Below are 20,326 nucleotides of genomic sequence, written 5' to 3'. Positions count from 1 at the left end.
CTATTTTGATTTCATATCATTGCTAGAATAGTTTTCCTTTTTATCCATTTCTTAAACTATATTAAAGGTAGCTTCACTTCATTTATGAGTCTAACATTTTTTTTTACTTAAAAGGTGGAATAACCAAGACAAACCGTTGAAGGATGAGCTTATAGAGAGCATGACCCAAGTCTTTGGACCTCGTGCATTAGAGAGAAACAAGCTCCTTGAAAAAGCTAGTTTATGTTTGAAGTATATTAGGGACCAGTACAAAAAAAATTTACGGGATAACCCCAAGTACGAGCGTCCGCCCTATGTTCCTGAGGCTGAGTGGCAAGCTCTAATTTTGGATGGAAAGTATAAAGCTAACAAGAAAAATAATATTACACTAGTGGAGAGTACATCAAGGTATGTGACACTGTTGAGAATCTAATTATGCACTAATTAACCTCTATATTTATACTATCTAGCATATTTCAAACTTTTCGTAGATTGCCTGACACATCAAAGGCAAGACTAGAAAAGCACGAGATACACAAGCTCTGCTTTGGTGGTTTTTCATAACTTCAAGCAAGAGTTGTAAGTATTAGTAAATGAAAAATTGTATCAAATTTTTTATATAATGTGATGGGAAATGCTAGGATAGACTAGCTTGTCTATGCTCCTGATCCTCAACTTGGATCTCAGTGTTCCTCCACACTAATATATGATGCAGAGTAACACGCTTTGGAAGCACCAACAAACTCCTAGCACCTTGGAACAACTAAGCAATTCAAGTTATCACCCCAATCCTTTGTTCTCCATAAGAACATTCAAGGCTTGATTCACCTTCAAACAAGGAACTAATCTGTTGTTACAACTGCTCATTTAATTCATGGACCCAACTCATCACATAAGGCTACATACTAGTCACTTCTCCCTTGTACCATTCAAGGCCTCATACACCCAACCTTGACACCAAGTGTTTTGGAAAACTCCAACCCTCTAACATAAATGGAAACCAAAACAAACATCAACACAACCCAAAACAAATCAGGTCTAAGGAAAACTTGTTGTTACCAGTCACAGGGTAGATTGCAACACTTGACCTTTATTCTACACACCCAACCAAGAGTGAAATTGGATCCTCTAGGACTCCCAAACACCAAAGATAGTTTAGAACAACTCCAACATGACCAAAATAAGGTGTAACAAGGGTTGGAAACCCTGCTAACTATTTACCATTTCCTTTTGATATTTTAACTGCCCTCCATTGGTTGATGAAACAATCCAAGTAAAATTCACCATACCATGCAAAAATGCAGCGCTCAGAGTTCAAGAGATGCCTCACAAAAGAGGATAAGAGAATTGGCTTCCAACAAGGCTATAGAGCCATGGCTGAATGGCTATGAGCTGAAATCAGTGTGGAAGGTTCTAATAATGATGCATCTAAGCCACAGGTAAATAAGCTAAATGAAATTTATTTCAAATTTAATACTTTACCAATTAGTCTATTTGATGTTAAATTCCAATATAAAGTGAGTATATCTGTTTTAAGCAAGCAATGATAACAATGCATAGGATGTTGGAATGTAGCTTGACAATCCTTCTACACAATCTGTGGATGCTGAAGGTTCGCATGATGTGCATCCCAGTGGTGGAGGTATACATTTTCTATTAAATTTTTTATATTTAATTGCAATTGGTGTTTGGATTAATGTAACATTTTGTATAGCAGTTGTAGAGGACCGAGGGGTCGATGTTCATGAGCGTGTTGATGTTGAGTCCAGATAAAATGATGTGGTCAGATCAGGTAAAGAGTGCCACAATTATGTTATTTAAAATAATTAAATACTTGTAACAATTATAATATATATATTTTAATTTAACTCTTTTATTTGTTATTGCAGAGGACCCCCCTTTGCAACAACATAGGAATTTGAGGTCATCAAGAAAAGAGAATAGAACAACTGATGAGGGGGGAATTGATGATGACACTAATGCTCCTCTTAGAGCTTAGATAGAAAAAAGAAATAGAAAGAAAAAAAAGAAATGATTGTCATCTACATACCTTAATTGATAATGACAAAATTTTATGTCTCAATGAATTTAATTATGTGTTAATGAATGTTCATGAATTATGTGTTAATGCAGAATATTGATGAATGTTGCATGTTAACGAATCTAATGTGTTAATGAATGTTATCATGTGATATTGATTGAATGTTACATTTTATTAATGGTTGAAAGAATGAATGAATGTTAGATGTTAACGGGGAATGTAGAGTGATGTTAGGGGGAGAGGGATGGGGCCAAATGAGCTTCCACCTTCCGTGGTTGGCCCTGTTTAGTAGAGAATATTAAACTATTCTCGAAACAAAGTGAAGCTCAATAAGATACTAAATATTTCTCTATTTTGTCCTATTTTTAGACCTATAACACTGTGTCTTGCTAAGGCCCCTTTCAAGTGGAAGGACACGAGCATCTTTTACATAGATGCAAATTTGACAGGATCTATTGATGATTGCAAGTAACAACTGGGTATACTGTCAACATGAGCTCAAGAGCAGTTTCCTAGGTTTGTAAGAAGAAGATTACAAGGAAGCACATTGAACAATATGGAAAAAAATATGGTATTATAGAATCTGAGGTGATGTTTTTATTTTCTCCAATCCATCTCCAACAATATACTGCAATGCTCAATGTTTTAAATATGGTGAAGAATCCACCGATGTATGAATGATTCAAGCACATTAATTTTTATTTTCATTAACATGTACTGCTTGATTAAATGTTTGCTATTGGATTCACATTGGATGACATTTACATCTTATTCTAGACTAGTTCTAGCAAGACATACACCATGGGCACTGGTTATGTAGAAGATGAGGAGATAGGAATTATTCCTCAAGTTATGGAGGTGATATTCAAAAAAATTGAAACATTGAAAAATCAAGCAAAATTTCAGTTAAGAGTTTCATTCATTGAGGTATGCTTCAATGCTCCTTTATTGTACTGTTTGTTCCAGTTTTCTTCCTTATCTTCATCAGTCATGATACTCAATTTGTTTATCCTTGTTTATCTCTCCTTTTTATATGTTGTTATTTAAACCTCAGAAAATTACTTTATTACATTAGCTGCATTCCTCCTGGGCTAAAGAAAGACACTTCTTGTCATGTGGCCTTTCTCTACATGGTATAGTATTATTTCTTGAGAAATGTAAATTAGGCTCTTGATGCATTTAGTATGTATTATTTAATTGGTGAATTTAAGCAGGAATAATCAATGTTTCCTTTCACTTGCCCTTTTCTTTGTGCTAAGAGGCACAATTTAAATCCCAAATCAGCTTGGGCTTTTGTTGTGTATAGGTGAAGGTATGCGTGGATAACTTTGAGGGTCAAAATTAATAAGGGTAAAATGAGTAGAACAAATTCAAATAGGATAGCATATTCAAGCCTCAATGGAAACCTAGAATATATCAAAAAGAAAGTAGAATCTTAGTGACAGTCCCACCATAATGTATGTGTAAGAGCACAAGGATTGGACATCACAAGGCATCACATATCTTTCAAAGCATATTATATTCATGTTAAGACATGTTTGTGCTAGTTTTTACTTATATTGAATTTTGATAAAGTGGATAATCTACATTCTATCTTCTCTTGTTTAACTAAAGTATCTATTTTTGTTTGGATTACCAGCTTTCTATCTACTCATTACTAACTAAAACATATAGTATATTTGTATGCATATTACCTAGGACCACCTACCAGTGTCTATCCTATAGTATAAGTCTCTTGTTTTCTAATGACCAAAATTGTTGTAGTTGTGCATTAAAACCTGAAAAGACCTATGATAACAATATCATTCCTTGCCACTTTACCCTAGAAATAATCTAAGATATTTCTATATGAGGCTTTTCAGTATTTATTTTTTTGGGGTATAGTGGTTTTGTACAAATTGAGTCAAACCTTCATTTTTGAACTTTCTCAAGTTGCAATTGTTTTACAATGGAAATGAGACAAAAGGTCCCCTGGGTGAATATTATTAGCCCTTATCATTACAGACTAAGATTTTCCTGATTAGACTATGATTTAGGTGAAGAATTCTTGGACTGTAGTGTTTGTCTCATCCTTGGCCCTTGAGGCAGTGGCCTATTGTCCATATCCATATGTTTTTTTGAGAGAAAACAAGATTGCCTCTATTAAAATAATATCCTCACTTAGTTCAAATAATTTAAGTTATATAACCTCATAAATGCTTGATTCTTTAACATTTACTAAATTTGGATGGTGCATTCACCAAATGGATGTGAAGATGCATTTTTGAGTTGGAATCTCCACAAGGAAGCAAATATGTAAGTAATCAAAGGATTTGAATTTCAAGAAAGAAAGAAGTAAATATGTTAGTGTCCACAGATTATCAAAAGCAGGTCAATGCATCTCAAGAGTACAATAGATTATAAAGAAAGTTCAAGGAGATTCCTAGAGCATCAGTTATGTCAATTGATCAAATCATTGTATGGGTTGAAGTAAACTCCTTGTGGAGGGTACAACATAGATTGATTAGCACCTTTGAGCTCATGAATTATGTCAAAGTATTTTAGACAACAACTAAGATTGTCATCCTAATTGTTTATGTTGACAATCTTGTGACCACTGTAAGAAGTGAAAACTTGACTTCAGGTGGATCATGATTTAAATAATTTGAGATTACATATCTTATATAGTTTCATTTTCTGCCTTGAAGTTAGATATATAACAAATCATAATCATGCAGTTGTTTCTTGGACAAAGTATCCCAAAGAGTTGATTGAAAACTTTGGGATGGCTGATAGTCAAAGAATAGTGGAAAATCATGGTTTTCTAGTTATGATTTATCATAAAAGGTTAATGAATCTCACTACAGATATATGGTTTGGATCCTTGTCCATCTTACAAATACCTGATCAGATGTAGGTTTTTTTGCAAGTTATCTCTCCAAGATAATGACAAGACCTAGGAAAACACATTAGAAGACAACTATATCTGTTGAGATATGTGTTGGGTACTCTAACCTTTGGACTAGAGAACATAAAGGATGATGACTTCTCCCTAATTTTTTTACATAGATACAAATTTGACAGGATCTATTGATGATTGCAAGTAACAATTGGGTATACTGTCAACATGAGCTCAAGAGCAGTTTCCTAGGTTTGTAAGAAGAAGATTACAAGGAAGCACATTGAACAATATGGAAAACAATCTGGTATTATAGAATCTGAGGTGATGGTTTTATTTTCTCCAATCCATCTCCAACAATATACTGCAATGCTCAATGTTTTGAATATGGTGAAGAATCCACCGAAGTATGAATGATTCAAACACATTAAGTTTTATTTTCATTAATTAAGAGAAAAGATGCAAAATAATAAAATGGAGATGTTGTCTTTCATGATCAACTTGCAGATGACTTTATAAAGTCAACATCTCAAGCCAAATTTGCACACTTTTAAACTAGACTCTTAGTAATTGAATCTGCACAAATTAATATTCAGTGTGTGTGTGTTGAGCAACTCGACAGAACTTTTTTTCATTATAAAACTATAGTGTTAGAAATATAGTAACAATAATCTTTACAATTCCAACTCTCTTGTTGTTTAATTACACTTCTATATTAGAGACAACTTTCAAACTGCTAGTTTCTTTTGTATATTAATATGTGCACATGAAAATACTATCATGCCATTTATTTTTTAAATAGTGCATGATGCATATTTTCTCAATACTTGCTTCAATTTATTGAAATCCATTAATGCCTTGTATTTTAATCATATAGATTCTGAGATCTGGATTTTACATTCAATGGAGTCGTGGAGTATATTTCTAACTTCTACCAATTTCTGATTATAATTTTGTAGGTGCAAATTGGTACACATTCATTTACATTTGATCACATGTATGGCAACACTGGTTCTCCATCATCAATGATTTTTGGAGAATGTGTTGCTCCACTTGTTGATGGTTTATTCCAAGGTTATAATGCCACAGTTCTTGCATATGGATAGGTGTGTGTCATCTCATCATGGCACCTACATGTTGGTTGATCGATTTCTTTTTTAAATCCCTTTTTCTTCTGTAATTCTGTCCAACTTGGATCATAAATAATTATGTTGCATGAAGGAATTGAATGATAACATGTTTCAGTATTTCTCAAATTGATTCCTGGCTCCATTGAAATTTAATATTGACAACACTTAAATAAAAAATCTGTTCAATGATAGCTAAAAAAGGGGTTCATGAGATTCTGAAACCTTCTTTTACAAAAACATATTAGTATTGAATTATTACAAATGAACTCTAGGTTATAGTCTTAGAAAAAAAATTTATTCATTAACAATTGCTTCAACCTGGCTTGTAGGTGAAGTGCACACAATGTTCTTATTGCTCAAATAAATTTGATCCTTCCTTAGATTTGATCCTAGAGATCATTCGAGTAGATTCCTTGTTGAAAGCATTATCCCATTACACGACAGTGGAGCAGTTAGATGGGGGTGTGAAAAGATATCAATGTGAATGATGCAAAGTAAAAGTGAAGGCTCTAAAACAACTCAAAATTGATAAAGCACCACATGTTCTTGCAATTCATCTCAAGCGCTTCAGTGTAGTTGGATCTGGAGGAAAAATTGACAAAAAAGTAGACTTTGGTTGTACGTTGGATCTCAAACCATTTGTTAGCAGTTCACATGGAAGTAGCCCTTACAATATTATTTGCCAGTGGATCACATTTTCAGTGGAATCTAATAATATAGTTTTTGTAATATCTACTGGGTTTTTAATAAATTTTGCACATTTGAATGATATTCTAGTTTCTCTATCTATTGATCAATCACAGGAGGGCAATTTTAAGTACACTCTTTATGGTGTTCTTGTTCATGATGGCTGGAGCATACATTCTGGTCATTATTTTTGCTTTATTCATTCATCCACAGGCATCTGGCATGCTTTAGATGATAATTGGGTATACATTTTCTATAGTTGTGAGGACATGTTTAATTTTGTGGAGAAAGCTCATTATAATTTGTGTATAACAGAATACACAAAAGAACTACAATTTTATGTAGAACCTTTTCTTTATATGGTAACACTAATTATACTGAAGTTGCTTAGACTGATTGAAGTTATTCTTATGACATTTTGTACTCTAGGTCTATTCAATCAGTGAGAAAAGTGTGCTTTCCTAGAAAGCTTACATGCTATTCTATATACGAGATAAGAAAACTAGCATTCAAACAATAGGTGGGTTTGAATCTCAGTATAATGGCTCTAAACTAAAGAAGAGGGTGTCATTGAACATTGGAAATCCAAAGGAAAACCACTTACAAGATTCATATGCCCCCCAGGTGACAGAAAACATGCATTCTTTCCAAATGACAAAAATCTCTTTTAGTGTTGCAGGTGTAAACAAGATACCCCAATAGGTAGAAAATTTGTCAAATGTCAATTTCATTTTAGAAAGTCTAGAAAAGAACACAAGTTCTGGCCAGTCATGCAATAAATCCAGATCATCAGCAGATCATGATGCTACATTATAGATGGTGCCTCCAAGAACCAATGGTATTCAAACAAATAATGTCTTCTCGTCAAGTCATACCATAAGTAATGGATGCACATGTATCGAATGGGTCTAGTAATAATGTTAAGAAGTAGAAATCTAAAATAAAGGGAATTGATTCTGTGGGTAATTTTAATGATATGGTTGTTAGACATTCTCGAAACTATGATGTGAGCAATGAAAATGAGAACTATATTGGTAGAAATTCTAAAGCTTATTCAAAAATTAATGGTAACAGATCATGAGAATGTCAAACATTCTACAAATGGTTTGACAGGTATTATTACTTGGCATCATGCTACTAAACTTCCAAAAAATGATTCAAATGGTAAACTTGTAGCTGGTGAGCATGTAGAGAATGGTAGTGTGGTCCACAATTTTATAGATAATGAGAGTGAGGCTGCTAAGCTCCTATCCCTAGAAGATGGTTCCTTATTTCAGGTGCTTATTTTTTGTATTAATGCTGCAATGTATATGTTTGTTTTTGAGAAAATTGCTTTTAGTCCTAATGAATCTTTATATGTTCCTTTTGGCAAGGAGGAAAAAATGGTACTTTTCTCTATAAGGGAAGAGAAATGAATGGGTCATTTGTAAAAGCTATGCATCCACATAGGTTGCAGAAATATAGTCAAGAAAATAAATGTATTTCCAACCAAAAGTACCAAAAACACCACGAGGAAAACCACTACCTCGTTAGTAGAAACAGATTGAAGCTTATGAAGCATCTTCCATGTCCTCAATTTTTACAAGCATTGTCTTTCAGGGGACATTTTCTTCTAAGAGAAATGCATATTTTGAGGAAGAAATGATCCAATGAAAGGAAGAAATGCATGAAGTTATAGCTTAAGAAGGCTGACATTTTTCTTAAGTAGAAATGCTTTGCAAAAATGCCTTCTGGAAAAGAGTATCCAGCTGCGAAAAGTTTTGCATGTTTAGTCACTTCTAAGTATCCACAACAATCCCATGGAAAGGGTCTGTCAAACAAAATAAATGGTTGTGTTTCTATGCAGCAAACCAAGACATCTAAAATTACAGCTGGTGTGGTTAAGAATGGGTGTAACATTGCTAAATTTTGTGATACCCTGATGCCTCTTGTAAATAGGTAGCTTTCTAGTGGAAATGGTACTAAGCTAAAGAAACAAAGAGAAGTTCTTGGTAGACTTGGTTTAAGTAAAGCTAGACAATATTCTGATGTTGAGCAAGACTCTAACATTAGCACAGAGAAAAACTTGTCTGCTCTCTATGTTTCTTTGCAGCAAACTGAGACATCAAAAATTACAGCTGGTGTGGTTCAGAATGGGTGTAACATTGCTAAATTTTGTGATACTTTGATGCCCCTTGTAAATAGGTAGATTTTTGGTGGAAATGGTACTAAGCTAAAGAAACAAAGAGAAGTTCCTGGTAGACTTGGTTTAAGTAAAGCTAGACAATATTCTAATGTTGAGCAAGACTTTAAAATTAGCACAGAGAAAAACTTGTCTACTCCCCATCAGTCAAATAATAGCTTTACAGATAGAGGAGAAACATGCCAACAAGATGGGGCTCTATCTATATATAATAGCATAGCAGTCTATTCATGCATAAAGTGTTTCTATGGACAATAATCAATTATCTATGTCTATCATGTTGTGTTTCCATAATCTTGTGTGATTTATGCAGGGATGAAGAATATGATCGTGGCAGAAGGAAAAAGGTTAAACAAGTACAGGATGAAGATGACATAGACGACTCTTATGGAAAATAATCCAATCGACAGAGCAATCCTTTTCAATCACTTTCAAATAGAAAAGCCATGATTGCTGGTAAAGGGAATTCATTCACGAGAACAAATCAAGAGAAATTGTAGCACAATGCAAGATAGAGTTTTTTGTCAAGCTCAATGCCAAACCAATGTTGGGGCAAAACCTATAAAACAGAGGGAAAATCACATTGCTGGCAACCATTCAGAAAACATGGCAAACACTACAGACAGTTGATAATGAAGTCAAAATATCATGAAAAGATGCATTACTTCAAACTTTTTCAATGATTCAACATTAGATCCTTGCATCCAATATTTCCTTATACTTCCAAAATTCATCAAATAAATGTGAGAAATGGAGATATATTTCTACTTCTCAAACTTGCAAATATGTTTGTGGCTGAAGCAGCAGGCTGAATATGCTTGCGGCAGGGTCGTTGTGGCGGCGACAACAATTGGTGTCACTGCCATAATGGTCCCCTTGCAATTCTTATGGAGAACATTGCAATTGCGATGTCTAGCCCATAATTGCGACGACCATTGGTGTCGCCACCATAGCGGTCCTGTTGCAATTCTTGCAGTTGACATCGCAATTGTGACTCCCACAACAAGCATTGCGATGATCATTGGTGTCGCTGCCATAGTGGCACCATCGCAATGCTTTTCGTGGACATCGCAATTGCGACGGCCATCGACGTCGCCACCATAGCGACCCCGTCGACAGATGCCGTCGCGACCCTGTCACAATGCTTGCAGCGACCGTCAGAATTGCGACGGGGTTCATGTCTTAATAAAGTGGTTTCATAGTGATGGATAAGCATCGTAATTGTGACAACAAAGGATAGATGTCTTAATTTGCAACTAAAAAAAAATGACGTCTATTACTATCGCAGTGGCGATACATTGTGGTCATAATTGTGACACCTAGCCGTTGCAAATTGATGCGAAATGTATTAGTGAGGTAAGTAAAGAGCCTCCACTTACCACTAACATTCAATACAAGAGAAAGAGGGGCTTCCAAACATAACTCTCAATATAATTCAAGTTAGATTAGGGTAATTGCACCAAGATGGTGTGCAAATAGGGGGTATAAATGGACATCTTTTTTTTTTTTTTGCTTTTTCAAAATTAGGTAAACCTAATCTTAGAAGAGTCATTTGAGTGTCATGCACTAAAAATGGGAAAATATGTGAAACACAAAAATTGTAGTGCTATGAATCTACTCTCTAAACTACTAAGGTTTTTAAAAAGTGGATAAGATTAAGGGGGTAAAATACCATACACACAAAAAACTATAAAATAGTTGTTACTGTGTGCTCCACAAAACATATCTAGTTATATTTTGGTAAGGTGTTAGGTAAGAGTGATATATATATACAGAGGTTATGCATTTTTTATAATTTTCTCACAAGTAATATTTTTTCTATCATATTTTGAAGTGACCCTATATCGCAATTCTAGTACCCTTTCATGTGTTGGGCATCTTGCACCAAAATAATCTAAAATCAACACATTTTTCTAAAAGTGTATAGAATCAAGTGTAGAACAATAATATATAATTTATTTTCAATTTGGTTAAGTAGATCTAAATGTTGGAAATATATGAGGAGTAACTGAGAGGGGAGGTGTGAATTAGTTACCACAAGAATAATTATAAATCTCTTAGATGTCAATACACACTTCTTACAGATCCAAGTCCTTGTCCAATTCGGTTCGAACTAGATAAACACTATAGCCCGGTTAACAAAACAATCTTAAGATAATGATGTGTAAATATTTAGTAACTTAGTTGCAGACAGATAAAACAATAAGCAAATAACATGAACACATGAAACATCAAGATTTAACATGGAAACCCAATTTGGGAAAACCACCATTGTAACTAGTTACAACTTTTCACTCTCCTAAAGTGAGCCCTGTTAGGAGCCAACACTATTAAAGGTTACAAAACACACTATTAGGTGTGACCCTATTAAAGGATTTGAATCATCCATGAAGAATTGGCCTTGTTAGAGGTCTTAAGACAATTCAATCTAGAAATGCCACCTTGTTAGAGGATTTACAAAATGACTATTAAGTTAACTTTGTTAAGAGATTTCTTCACTACTGCAATTATTAGAGAGTAACAATGATTGACCTGGGTGATGAAGCAACTAATTTGCAGATTTAGATTAGTGTTCTAGTGTAATGCCCTGCCATATGCTCAAAAGAAGTTAACCTAAAGTTTTACTAAATTTGTCAAACATTTTTTTTAATAAAAAAAGTTAAAGATAATAAATTAACAACAATGGTAATAGAATAGTGAAAGCAATTAACATTCACATAAACACATACCATAAAACAGATTACAATTCTTAAGAGTCCCATGATGTTGAATCATATTTATGTTTAATTAATAATAAATGTAATATACAATAAATCCACATTAAATAATAATATACCAATATGAATTCATTTAAATAATATACATTTATATATGATGCCACTTCGTAATAAATAAAATACACAATCATCCACTGTACAGGTCATAGGGTATGAAAGGCTGAAATAATATACATCATGAAATAAATTACATCATCTCTTAAGACCTTATGAAATCAAATACAATACAATAGTACAACCATCCATCATAGAAATACAATAATAGATAGAAAGGAACATCTGCACAAACACATCTAGCAGTGACATCTAATAGTCAGATCTCAATGGTATAAGAAAAAGCACTACCACATGACCTCCTGGAACCTAAATGGCCCACTCCCACCATGCTGAGGAGATAAAATCAAGTCCCAAATAGGATAACAAACTAAAAAGTGAAAACCAACAGCTAGGTTCAAGGAATCACCTGAAAGAAAACTATCTTAAAGGCTACTAAGAAACAAGTATCAGCTAATCCCAGAGGCAACATAGATATGTAGAATATCTATTATGCATGTGGGAAAGTGTCATCGCATGAACCAACTCTAGGGTTATCCGACTAGTCTTTTAATCCTTCACCACCCTAGTGACTCTATGAGGTGCTAGTATCCTTTTGTACTGACAAGGCATATTAAGAAGTTAGCTCTAAGGTTACCCACCTTGTCTTTTAATCATCTGGCCTCTTAGTGACTTTCTATGGTATCAATATCTTGTTAATTCATTTTAAACCCATTTAATGAAATATTGTCAGTTATTAAATAACCTACAATGGGTTACCCTGGTAGCCACTTTGGGCCCTAGCCTCCATTGCAAGCCACTTCCCAACATGACATATAGATAACCTACCCTAAGCTCAGTAAAATTAAAAGATCACAAATGACCACATACCATACATCAGTTCTTAAAGAAACAACTGACAAGTATTGAAAAACACTAATCATAATCAAGGATTCTACCAATATAATCATCCTAACAGGATTGATCCAAAAATCAAGTATACATAAACCAATCCATGTCATAACATGACATCACTGAGAACAAATCATACTAACACCTTAGTCCTATGAAAGCAACTAGGAAGTAATCCAAATACAACTGATCGAAGACTCAAAGGTTATATCAAATAGGTCACACCCTTCACCTCAATTTCACAAAAGAACACTGGAAAGAAATAAAAATCAATAGATCAACACACATCATAGAGCTTACCAGACACATTACCATGTTTGAGTATAAAAGATCATAACCAAAACATCATCAAGATATCACAAAACATAACTCCTGAGCCTTTGGTAAACATCCTAATTAGGTCAAACTACTAAGTCAACCCAAACCCAACATCATCAAAACACACATCACATAAAGTACATACAAAGTAACTTTCGTAATTCATTAGATTTTGAAAACACAACCAACAATTTAATTCAGTTAATTTTGAATAGTTTAATTTTTCTATAAAAATGTATTTAATAATAAAATGATTATATATATATATATATAATATTTCAATCTATACAAATTTACTTATAATAATAGTAAATAAGATAGATATAGAAGGAAACATATAATAATGAATAATTCATTTTACTCAAACCTTCACACATTTCTACTTTATTATACTAAAAGTAGAGTCAATTTAGAAAGAAAGCATATTTAAGGCTCTAAGTGAGCTTTTAAATTAGACCAAAATATTTTTTATTTTTATTTTTTAAGTTAGAATTTGATGCAAGAGCTAAGGTGCCAAAGATAGTAATTTAGAAAATTCAATTAACAAAGCTGTAAGTTTTCCTTTTTAATCTTAAAACAACTTTTAAGAACATTCAAACTTTGAATAGGCCCATGACTTTTAATAGGCAAGGGACAAAAGACTATCCTTAGCCCTTACAAATTCCAATGAAATCATTTTCTTTCTTTTTTTAATAAACTCGTTTAAGTTTTCTATACGTTCGATCCCATTTTATAAATCATAAATTCTAAAACGTGGCTATGAAAGGGAGTGTTGTTTATTTTATTTATTTAGTTATTATAATTGCATTTTATTAAAAATGCAAAATAACATTTTTAAAAACTGGTAAATGACCAAAGCCTTGATTATATTGATTAATTAAAAGAAAATTAAGATACATTAGAGTACCTCTGTTCAATTAATGGGCACTTGTAGGAAAGAATGGAGAAGAAAACCTCCAGTCTTTCCTGAGACTGTGGTCCTTTATTATTACATTATAGAAGGGGCATACCCCAGTTGATATATTACAAATTTGAGATAGCTCACTGAGGCAAACTAGTGTTCCGTAAAGTTAGAGAAAACTGATGATTCTTGCTCCCAACAAGACCTCTTTGTCTTGCCAAAGCTTAGATTCTTTATAGGTACCCCTTCTCTGTTGTGTACTGAGATTACATGAACCTTGTTGTACTACTAATTTGTTATGAAACATAGCTAAACCAATAGATTTGTTAGCCTAATCATAGAAAAATAATTTCTCAGTCAAAAGCTGAAGATTTGCAATAACTTGGGTTAGCCCAAAGAAACCAAGATATGATCTTATCAGGCTTGCTATTCACTACATCCTAATGATTATAATTAAAACTGGATACACTTTACTTATTAAAATCTCATAAAGTACCAGATAATATATTTGGAAAATATCTCACTAGCTATTCATGGACGAAACCAGCCAAAATAAAGAGAAGCTACTCAAGCAAGTATCATAGACCCTTTGCTCTTATGTTAGCAACTGTTATTTTTGATTGGAAATTCAGAGAATTCTAGAATGATCAAAATTAACCCGCTAGCCAGCTAGATAAACACTACTAAAGATGACAAAGAAACCAAGGGGGAACTCGAGCTAAAAAAAAAAATTACAATATGCTAAACATACCTTCTAAGACTACCTGACTTAAAGAAGTAAAACCAAATCTAAAATACATTGTTACCCAGAATGATTGAATGTCCAAAAGCAGAGCAAGCTGTTCTTAGTACTAGTTTGAGCTAAAAGTTTTGCTTACTTTGCCATTTACTTTAATTTATAAGCCAAATTATTTTCTCTTAGTAGTCTAAAGTTTTAAACAATAACATTGAGTGTGAAAGCATGAATGAAATAAAACTACTAAAAAATGACATGGAAGGCAACTAAATCGATGAGATATCCGATGAAGACTTGAATCTTCAATGTTTTAAATACTGAAAAACATATTAAACCACATATCCTACCCATCTAAAATGCCAAAAGATATAACCTAATTTACCGATTGTATCTAATTTCTTTCTAAATAACAAGCAACCATATAGATCTAATAAAAGCTTCATTAATATTAAAAGCATTAGGGGAGCATTGTACCCCTTAAACCTCCAAGATCGTTAATATCCAAGAAAATTTATATAATAACTGTAATAGTTTTCATTATCTATGAAGTAGGAGAATTTACATATATACTGAATAGAGGAGAGAAGAAAACCATCTTGCCAGCTTCCTGATAAAGAGATGGGAACCCAAACAAAACAAAATTGGAATTGAGATATAATCATACAAAATGTAACAACTGATCTAAGGGAGGTCAAAAATAATACACCTCAAATGAAAGCAACCAAAATATAGTAGACTGATAATTACAAATACCTAGAACAGGATACACCAATGGACAAACACCCCACTTAACTGAGAAAATAGAGGACCTAAAACTAAAGGCACCATGCCAAACTAACCGGTAGCAAATAGTGAAAAATATGCCAACATAGCACCTGAAAGCCACCTACTTCCAATAGATCATGATGACTTTTGATATGTCATTTGGTTTCTCTTGCTGAAAATTAGGCAGAAATTCAAAATTAAACTTCTCTCTACTAGTCTTTTCCATGTTCAGAGTGCAGAAGTTTAGAGCTTCTAAGTTGTCAAAGACCACCCCAGGCTGAATGTAAGCTTTGAATATATTGAGATAATTGACAAGCCATGCTTTTCTCTCATCCTCTACTACCCCCCTCCATCGAAGAAGGAATTGTCTACTAGCCAAAATGAAAAATAATATTTAAGTATATATATATATAATTTAATCTCCAAGTAAAAACCTTGAATACCACTTTTTCTAGCAAATTCCTATTTTGCTATTGTTTGATTTTTCTCTCTCTCATAAAGATAACAATGATTCTTCCAAACCTATTATTGATTTAATATAGATCTAATTTTGAGAACAAACCCTAGTTGACTTGCAACATGAGTGTTTTCAATTCAATTCTCATTCACAAATGTTTCAATAATGAAGAAATAATAAAGCTTTCTAAACAAGGGTTTCAATTAATCATATTGCTTACAGAGGTTTTCGAAAATGAAGAACAATCAAATTCATACACAAATATTCTCAAGAAATGAAGAGTGATAATTCGAAAATGAAGGTTTTAATCTCTCAAAGCATAAACAAATATTTCTAAAACAAAGAACAATAACACACATACAAGAGTTTCAACCCAAATAACAATCTGAAACTAGAATATGCAATAGACATGGAGAAGACAAAAGATCAAAGAACTAAAAACTATCGTACCAATAAACCATGAGATCCTACCTAAATCTGATGCTAAGACAACAACCACATAGAATACACAACCATTCTCTTTCTTTGAAAACCTTTACCTTCAAAATTGCTCTTCCAAAACTCGGTTAATGAAAAATGAACTCTAAATTGCTGATAAAGAGTTCTCCCCTAAATTTGAGGCACTGATTATGCGATCCCCAAGGGAACTTGTTGATCACAACCCTTTAAGTCTTTATTTACTTATCTTTTATGTTTTCATGCACACTTTAAGCAATTTAAAATATCTTTATTAAATTAATTTTCTTTCTCTCTTTAATTTAATATATTATATTTTAACTTCATGCATACACTTTATGCAATTTAATTTAAAATAAACTTTATTAACTTTATGTTTTCTCTCTCTTATTAAATCATGAGACACTTTAATAATATATTTATTAATTCAACTAAAAATATTATTTATAGTTTATTAATTAAAATAAAAACTTCTAAATAAATTATTATTAAATTAAATAAATATAAAATACTAAAATTAGAATTATAACTTTATCTTTAAATTTTCATTCTTTTATTTAAATAAATTCATGAGACATTTTTTACTAATATATTTATTAACTCAATTAATAATATTATTTAGATTTTATTATTAAAATAAAACTCCTAAATAATTATCATTAAATTACATAAATATAAATAGGTCAAAAATAAAACTTTAATATAGTCTTCTAAATTTAATTCTTTTATTTAATTAATTTCTCAATTAATCAAATATGATTAAATATCAAATTTCTTTATAAAATTTCCATCAAATTAAATCGTCAAATTATCTTTTAATTTGATCTAATTATAGCAGAAAATCATCACATGCCCACAAAACCAAATACGACAACCTAACTGAAAGTCAAAGATCAAAGTCAAACTCTAGGGTCAAAGTCACAAATTCATATCATTTGATGAATTTAGAAAAGTGAACTAACTTAGATACTTGTCCTATTTTCTAGGACAATTGGCTTAGGTTAGGATTTGGAGAGTTATCTCCCCACTTATACCATTGAAATACTGTGATAGGGTACGCTCATCTTGGAAATTTAGGGAAGTTGATACCTGATACCTATAATCTGCGTAAAATCCATGCATGTACAAATACAATATTCTAAACTAAACAAGCAATGGTAGGAAGTGGTGCATTGTGTAGATCCTGACAAGTAGGTGACTACGACTCCCTTCCTTAACTACATTAGAAATGTCAAACATAAAGAAAACACACACAAACACACCATACACATGCAAGTATGGGGTAAGTATCCATAGAAATGACATAAAAATTATTCGTCTAAATAACATCATTCAATAACTAAAATATCTGGCGCTAAGTAACTCAACATATATATATATATATATATATATATATGTATATGTATATGTATATGTATATGTATATGTATATGTATATGTATATGTATATGTGTATATATATGTATATATATATACATATATAATATATACATATCTATACATATATCTATACATATATAATGTATACATATATATACATATATATATATACATACATATATATATACATACATATATAATGTATACATATATATACATACATATATATATACATATACATACATACATACATACATACATACATATATATATATATACATATATATACATACATATATATATACACATATATATATACATACATATATATATACACATATATGTATACATATATGTATGTATGTATGTATATATGTATACATACATACATACATATACAATATATATACATATATTGTATATGTATGTATGTATACATATATACATACATACATACATATATGTATACATATATGTATATATATGTATGTATATATATATCTATACATATATATATATATATATATACATATATATATATATATGTATGTATATCTATATGTATGTATATATGTATGTATGTATATATATACATATATACATACATACATATATACATACATATATATGTATATATATATATATATATATAAACTGAATATGAAATACAACTAATTTAATCCAGTAACCAAGCACCAATAATCATAAAACATAATCAAAAAATTGACTTAAAAGAATCTAGGACTACAACAAAAAAGTCAAGTAGGGGTAGGCATTACATTCACTCCCCCTAGACTTAGGCGTACTCCTAGAAGCCTACAAGAAAGATAAAAATAAACTAGGGGTAGACATTACATCTAGTTTATCCTCTAGATCCTCCTCGATCAGAATATTCTTTGCAGCTCTGTGGATGTTCTGCCCTTAATCAAATATCCTTCATTATTCACATCTTATTCTCTTTCACAACTTTATCATTCAATCCACAACTTGATCTCTAATATATATAAAATCCCATGTCAAATCGGCTTGAATACCCTCTTCAAATAAATAATTAACATCTACTAAGTTGGCTTATATAAGCCAAATAATGAACAAAATTATTTAGCTGTCACTCGACTGATACTAAAACTGAGTCACTTGGTTAACACTGAGTTCCTATGGTAACTAACCTAACTTGGTTTACATTGAACTTTTTTGGTAACTTACCTGAATAGATTTGAACTAGAATCCTTTATTGACTAACCTAACTCAATTTACGTTGGATCTTTGAACTTGGTTCCTTTTGAACTTCTGCTTGATTGATACGGGAGTCTTCTGAGCTTGATTACTTCTAGAAATGCTCTATTAGAGTGTGAAATTTGTGTAACATCAATGCCAATATACAATTAAATAATTATTTTCAACACCAAATTTATTAAAAAAATGGTAGACATATGTCTGAAAGGACTATTAAGACATTGATAGATCTAGAAAAATATTCTTCACAATGCTAATGTTGTCCAATTTTTTTTTTTTAATGGTTATAAAGGTACTAAAAGAAAAGTGAGATTATGGTGGTAGTTTTAGAGATACCCACTTCCCTATTTGCAAACTTGATGAAGTCAAAGAGGAGAATTGATGTTGAAGATGAAAAAATGTCTAAAGCAACAAAAATAGAGGGAAAACATCAACCCAAGACTTTGGGTAGTTTAATAGGCCTATTACCAAGCCCAAACACGATCTCACTTTTATGTTTAAAAAATACGATTACATTATATCTATGTAAGAATAAAGTCTAATCTAACTTCTCATTAACATTATATATATAATGATAGATTTATATTTAGTTTATCTTTAAACAAATATAAATGTGTGTAATATGTCTCTAGATGCATACATAAAAAACTATATTTATATCATCAATCTACATTCTCTCTCACTCACTCTCCATAATATCTCTCTCTTCCTATACCTTTCTCTCTGTCACTCCCTCTCATTGTCTCTCTCTCACCATCCTATCCTCTTCTCTCTCTATCTCCATCATGAGCTCTCTATGTATACTATCCCCTACTCTCTCTCTATCCCCTCTCATATTTTACATTCCCCATCCTATCTCATTGATCTTTCATCCTATCCACTTCTTTCTTACTCTCTTTCTCTCCCTCTCTCCATACTATCCTCTCTAAATCTCTTCCTATCCCCCATTCTCTCTCTCTCTCTCTCACGCACACACACATTCCCTCCCTCAATCTCTCCATCATATGGGCCCTCTCTCCATCACCCCCTCACCCCTACCCATCTCCCCCCCCCCCTCTCTCTCTCTCTCCATCACTCCCTCTCATTGCTTCCCTATGTCTCTACATCATATCCCCTCTCTTCCTCTACCCTCCTCTCCATGACTCCCTCTCGCAGTCTCTCTCTCACCATCTTGTACCCTTCTCCCCTCACCCCTCACCCTCTCTTCCTATCTCATACTCTTTTACACTCTCTCTCCATTCTATCAAGTCTCTCACTTCCTATCCCCTACTCTCTCTCTCTCTCTCTCTCTCTCTCTCTCCCCCCTGTCTCTCTATCGTATCCCCCCTCTCTTCCTCTACCATTCTCTCTATTTCTCCCTCTCACCGTCCCTCTCTCCTCATGTCTTATAACCTTCTTGCCTCATCCCTACCCCATATTATCTCTCTCTCTCTCTCTCTCTCTCCATCTCTCCATTAT

The sequence above is a fragment of the Cupressus sempervirens genome, chromosome 4 (assembly GCF_028749045.1).
Source record: "Cupressus sempervirens isolate cs-2001-9-10 chromosome 4, ASM2874904v1, whole genome shotgun sequence".
Lineage (NCBI taxonomy): Eukaryota > Viridiplantae > Streptophyta > Pinopsida > Cupressales > Cupressaceae > Cupressus > Cupressus sempervirens.
Note: the sequence above shows the minus strand (reverse complement) of the source record.